This window comes from Saccostrea cucullata, unplaced genomic scaffold (assembly GCF_032062105.1).
Source record: "Saccostrea cucullata isolate Sc308-1 unplaced genomic scaffold, CSIRO_AGI_Scuc_v1 ctg12228, whole genome shotgun sequence".
Taxonomy (NCBI): domain Eukaryota; kingdom Metazoa; phylum Mollusca; class Bivalvia; order Ostreida; family Ostreidae; genus Saccostrea; species Saccostrea cuccullata.
This window is the reverse complement of record NW_026922007.1, coordinates 1-6,478: the sequence shown is the minus strand read 5'-3', so window position 1 is coordinate 6,478 and position 6,478 is coordinate 1. Positions and strand designations below refer to the sequence as shown.

The window sequence follows — 6,478 nt, the reverse complement described above, 5'->3', positions numbered from 1 at the left end:
GTATTGCAACTTGCATTTCAATTTTAACTTGTTATACTTGACAAAAACAAGAGGTACTGTGAGCAATGAACTGACTAAATGATACCCCCGCCTCCCATATGATTATAATGGAAAAGCCCATGTTTTGCTGTGGCCGGGAAACCCAAAATATGTGACATATAAAAAAATAAAAGAGGAGGTGCACAATGGCAATATGTAATAAAGATTCTGTGAAGGTTTCATTAAATTTCACTCAGTGGTATAAGAGGAATTGCGGATAAGATATGAGTACCCCAAAGCGTAAGAGATGGACGAACGGACAGCTAGACGTACGTACGGACAGACATACCGATTACAATATACCCTTCCACTTTTCAAGCGGGGGTATAATAAATGTTAAAATGTTCATATTGCTATCGACGTGACTTTTTCTCATGTATCCGCATCAAAACCGAGACATATTGTTTATTCTTGTTCCTTGGTTTCAATACTACAATCCATCAAAATATTTATCACCCCCCCCCTTTAGAAAAGATTATGCTTCAAATATGTGTCATTAAAGTTTTGCACATGAGAACTTGCAAACATGCTTCCGCCTATCAGTACTCTCAGTACTTTGATTTTTATCAAGAATACTTTAAAATTAAATCTAAACAATACTTGCCATCTATAATATGAAACTTTAGAACCCGCCTCTTCTTCATGGCAGATCCTTTAATTTTCTCATGGTAGGCTGAGTAGCTTGAGCCTATACAAAAGAAATTGAACATTTTATATGAATACATTTGACAATAATGACTCCCGAGCAAGTCAAGCACTAAATAAATAAAATAATGCAAATGTTTGTCCAAGTAACATTTCACGATACTTATTATTTGATTTTTTTAAAAATGTGCTTGTACCAAAAAACTTTGGAATCCTCAGTCATGTTTTGTCATCTTCCTTGCCCCGTCTTGATGTTTTCCCTTCAACAATCTGCATACTGATTTCACTCAACCTGGATTTTAACAAAATGGACACAATTAAAATACAAAATGTTATAAATAAAATAAACTTATTTGTCAATTTCGGAGTTGAAACTCTCAGCCAAGGCATAAATACATCTGTAACTAAGTTTTTTGACAACTGATTGTGTATATTCTCAGTAATTAGCAAAAACCCGGTTTCAGTTTCAAATTCCCGGCCCGGCTCGGTTTTAACTACTCATTTTAGTCCCACTACATGTCTTGTTTAATATTCCAGAGACATACACCTTTACAGAATAAACTGAAACCCATAAACATTTAATCCCCAAATTATCAAAATACTAATCTAACATTCTGGCAGTAAATAACATATACAGCGTATTTTTGCCTGACTTTCATTGTTTCAATACATGCACGATGTACTGATAATGATCTATGCTGAAAGTGAAAACGGCTGGAAATCGTAAACAAACCTGCAGTGCATGCCAATCTGGGGGTTCAAGCAGTTGTCAAGACAAGAATCTCCTTAAATCTATATGAGGTTTCAAAAAATTACCACAGGTTGCAAACTTCGTCAAAATAGCGATGCAGACCCGCTCCACTTGATTTGAAATGATTGGCTATTCAACCGAATACACAGTGCCATATTTGGGTTACTTATCAGAGTAGATCGTTCGTTTTACATTCGAGAAGAGTTTACATATTACTTGAATGAAGAGGATAACATAATACTGAGCTGAAAAATTGTGTGTAAAGTATGTTTTAGTAGATTACAATACAGACTGTAAATGTGCGGGAGATTTTATTGATATTGAAGCTTGTAAACAAAACCAATAAACGTAGGACTTATTCACGGCAATGTATGGGAACCAGTCTAAAAGGCAAAGAAAATTCCGCCAAGTAAACAACAAAGAAAGGGATTTGGGATGTTGTCAGTTGTATACATTATGTGCGACGGTGACTGCAAGGTAATACATGTGTCTTATTTGTTGCGAATAATTCGTTTCATTTTATTTTGGAAATTTATCCGTCCCAACACTGGCAGAAATATAATTAATATGACTTCATAATTCCTTCCTTTGTTCCCCCAAGTACATATAACACTCTTCGCACTCATTTTTAAAAAAAATTTCATTGTATTTTTTTTTGTAGAAACAAGGAATGTGGAGCTAATGCATGCTGGTAAGGATGGAAAGGTCTTGTGTTTATTGGTTGTGCCTGAGACACCAGTCACAGTTGTACCTTATTTCCATTTTAGGTACTGTATTGTCTTTTGAGTTTTTTAAGTAGAGGGAACACTGCATTTTTCATTCAATATAAATGTAAAATTCTAGAGATAATTTTTTTTCACCATTGCTGGATACTCGCTACATGATTTTTTCTAAAGAAAAGTATTTAAATTATTTTCTCACATTTTTTAAAGAGGCCGGGTTTGGTGAAGAGATAATTCATTTTTATTTCAAAATTTTATTTTCCATGCATTTGTACAGGGAGTCTATATACATTTGAGGTGAGCGGCAGATTTAATTTTGAAGATGGATGACTTTCAGATGTTGTGATGAAGATTGTTGAAAGGGATTATCAACATAAAACCAATCCATATGAATTGGCGAGTCAGGTGAGGATTGGACTTCAACGTGTAATCAAGAAATGTTTATACATAATGCGTGATGGTGACTGCAAGGTAATACATGTGTCTTATTTGTTACGAATTATTCGTTTAATTTTATTATGGAAATTTATCCGTCCCAACACTGGCAGAAATATAGTTAATCTGACTTCAAAATTCCTTCCTCTGTTCCCCCAAGTACATGTAACACTCTTCGCTCTCATTTTTTTAAAATTTCATTGTATTTTTTTTGTAGAAACAAGGAATGTGGAGCTAGTGCGTGCTGCTAAGGATGGAAAGGTCTTGTGTTTATTTGTTGTGCCTGAGACACCAGTCACAGTTGTACCTTATTTCCATTTTAGGTAATGTCTTTTGAGTTTTTTTAAGTAGAGGGAACACTGCATTTTTCATTCAATATAAATGTAAAATTATAGAGATAACTTTTTTTTCACCATTGCTGGATACTCACTACATGATTTTATCTAAAGAAAAGTATTTAAATTATTTTCTCACATTTTTTAAAGAGGCCGGGTATGGTGAAGAGATAATTCATTTTTATTTCAAAATTTTATTTTCCATGCACTTGTACAGGGAGTCTATATATACATTTGAGGTGAGCGGCAGATTTAATTTTGAAGATGGGTGACTTTCAGATGTTGTGATGAAGATTGTTGAATGGGATTATCAACATAGAACCAATCCATATGAATGGCAAGTCAGGTGAGGATTGGGCCTAAAAATAAATTATGTTTGTTTCCTGTAACCCGACCGACCCATTCAAATTATCCCTGGGTGGATTTTTTTTTCCTGACAAATGGCAAAACTTTGTTTAATCAATCAGCTGATTCCATTTATTAAATTAAAACAATAGCTTGTAGCTTAATTTGAGACATAAAATATGTCAACCTAGTTTACATTTACCTTAAATATATAAAGAGTAATCATTATTGTAACAACAGTTTCCCCCTACAACTTTCTGAAGTTCGTTTTCTGCCGCTAGGCAGCCATTTTGGATGCCATGTTGGGTGTCCACTGTAAATATAACACCTGGTATTTTCAGTCCGGGGATGTTTCACCATTCATAAGCAAAAAAAAAAATTAATTCCGACCTACCGACCCTTGATATTTTGGGAATGTTACAGGAAACAAACTTATTTTTTTAAGCCTTGGACTTCAACGTGTAATCAAGAAATGTTTATATATTGTATTGCTTAGCTTAGTGAAAGCAAGCCACAAACATTTTAAGTATCTCAGTAAGTTTCATGGATATTACAGATGTGTCACTATCATATGTTTGACATTGAGTCGCATTGTCTAAATTTCCATTATGTTTAGTTATACATGTTTTAAGTTACTTAAATATGTCTTCAAAAGCTTGTGCTTTAATTTCAATAGAATTAATGAAAACCTCTTTAAAAATTGTTTTTTTTTATAATTTTGAAAATTATTATTATTAGGACTTTACAACACCTGAGTACCTAGATGACTGTTGAACTAATTGGTGAACAAGAAAAGATGTCAGAGAGAGGAATCCAATACAGATGCCATGATCAAGAATATATACTCATTAATGATATGATCAAGAATATGTAAACTTGTAACGATTTAAAATATCTTATCTGTAAATCACCCTTCATTACTTAATTGTTCACACATGATCATCTACACTTACGATATAAATCTTATCTGTATATTAATCGCCCTCTCTTATCTAACCCCCTGCTGATCGTAATGACCTGTGTATTGACTCCTGATCTTAAGGATCTTAATGTGCTCCTGATTGTCAGGAGCTGATCTTGAGTATATATATAGTGCAACAGAATTTTAGAATAAGATAGGAAGATGGAAATATAGAAGACTTAGTAGATAGAACTGTTAGAGATAGATAAAGTTACTCACTTACTTGGACTATTACCTAATATTTCTTGGATTTGTATGTACATGTGATTGTTTTACTTGGATTTTATTTTTTGTGAATTTTTTTTCCTGAATGTTTCTATTTGTGATGTGCTGTGTAAGTAAACTGTAGACTAGAATTTCGGCATCTATTTTCAAGATATGAGAAACAAGGATAAATTGATTTATTCATGCAAACTGACATTATGAAATATGTTGTAAGACCGCTCGGTTGGATGTCCTGATCAAGAATATACACTGTTATCGATGATTTGATCAAGAATATGTAAACTAAGAAATATCTTGGAGATTTATAAGTAGTATAAGGGGCCTGGATGGCTGGGTCAACTGAGTGCACTTTTGGGGTTGGGGGGATAGGCGGGTCAACTGAGTGCAGGTTTGGAGGGGGATAGGTGGGTCAACAGAGTGCAGCCCCTGTGGGGGATAGGTGGGTCAAGGGAGTGCAGCCCCTGGAGGGGATAAGTGGGTCAATTCAGTACATACAACCTGTTGCATCATCTTTTTATACTTATTGCATCATCTATTTGATATCTATTGCATCTTTTTTGATACCTGTTGCATCATCTTTATATACCTGTTGCATCATCTGTAAGGGCCGTGTGCAAAAAATATGCTTACCTATGCATTGTGACGTCATCCACTGTATAAATACGGCTTTTCTCCTACTTTCGGCTCATTCTACAGTCAGATCCAGCTCCCTGCGTGTGGGGGGGGTCATGGATTCTACTAGAGAAAAACAGTTACATGCTCAGCGATTATTAGAATGGAAAAAAAGGGAAAGAGAATTAGAACGAATTCTTGATGAAAATAAAGAGCGAGAATTAGAGCTTAGGAAAAGAAATGCTGAAAGATTACAGAGAAGAGCTCAATTAGAACAACAACGACAACAACAGCTACAACGACAATTACGGGAAAGAGAATTAAATCAAATTCTTGATGAAAATAAAGAGCGAGAATTAAAGCTTCGGAAAAGAAATGCCAAAAAAACTACATGTATTACAGAGAAGAGCTCAACTAGAAAAACAACGACAGCAACAGCAAAGGACTAGGGCGCATGAGGGGTCAAAGTTACCTATTCATTCACCACCCAAACCCAAGGCCATATCCCAGTATTATCGAGTCACAGTAAATGGAAGGGTGCGCTCTAAAAAATTTAAAGCTCAAGAGGATTTTTACACTGTGATTTTTAAGGAGTTTCCAGAGGAGAAAAAACAGAGGAATTCGTTCGGCGATTATTCAGACACATGTTACAAACTTTCAAATCAAAAATGCAGTGTAATCCTAACGATTACCTCCGCCTGAACATACGCCACAAATCTCTGGAATCAGAGATTTGGTACGAGTTTACTCAATGTAAAGATTTTAACGAGGACGTCATTTTAGACAAAATAGAACGTGTGCAACAATCCAGAAAGGAGTTCAAACTGGGCGACGGGGGCATGGAATTTGATATGTTTCGGGTCAAGTATCCCGAGGGAAGTGGTGGCCAGAAAACCAAACATCTACAAGTGAATAAGGAGACTTTTAAGAACAATAAGCAATCCATCGTTCGGATCGTCAATCCCTGGGATAAATTTTGTTTAGCTAGAGCCATCGTCGTGACTCGATTACACAGTCAAAAACCCGAACATCCAGACCCCGAATGGGAAAAACAATGGCTTCGTATGCGGAAGGGAGATGTAAGAGCCAATGACCAGAAGAACCAAGCCATAGCCCTCATGGAACAGGCCGAGTTTGATATCACTCAAGCTTGTGGATATGCAGAGTGGACGAAATTACAACAGGTGTTAGCTCCCCAGTATCGACTGAAAATATTTCAGTTCAAGTCTAATTCGACTAAACTCACCTTAGAGCGCATCTTCAAAGGCTGGGGAGACGGAACTTGTTTGAACATATTGTTAGACGACCATCATTACGATGCCATCATATCCATGCCTGGAGTAACGGGGAACCAATATTACTGTGATCATTGCGACGTGGGGTACAGGAATGTCACAGACCATCGCTC

General features: G+C 35.8%; 2 long non-coding RNA genes across 2 annotated transcripts; one reads left to right on the top strand and one right to left on the bottom strand.

Annotated features, from left to right (window-relative positions):
• Positions 1 to 605: 605 nt before the first annotated feature.
• LOC134261051 (uncharacterized) lies at positions 606 to 1,556 on the bottom strand. Its single transcript, XR_009990714.1, has 3 exons — positions 1,418 to 1,556; positions 882 to 976; positions 606 to 727 (listed from the first exon to the last, which is right to left on the bottom strand). It is a non-coding gene; the product is annotated as an uncharacterized LOC134261051 (long non-coding RNA).
• Positions 1,557 to 1,705: 149 nt separating this feature from the next.
• Positions 1,706 to 3,083, top strand: LOC134261050 (uncharacterized). Its single transcript, XR_009990713.1, has 4 exons — positions 1,706 to 1,912; positions 2,097 to 2,202; positions 2,435 to 2,562; positions 2,810 to 3,083. It is a non-coding gene; the product is annotated as an uncharacterized LOC134261050 (long non-coding RNA).
• Positions 3,084 to 6,478: the final 3,395 nt, after the last annotated feature.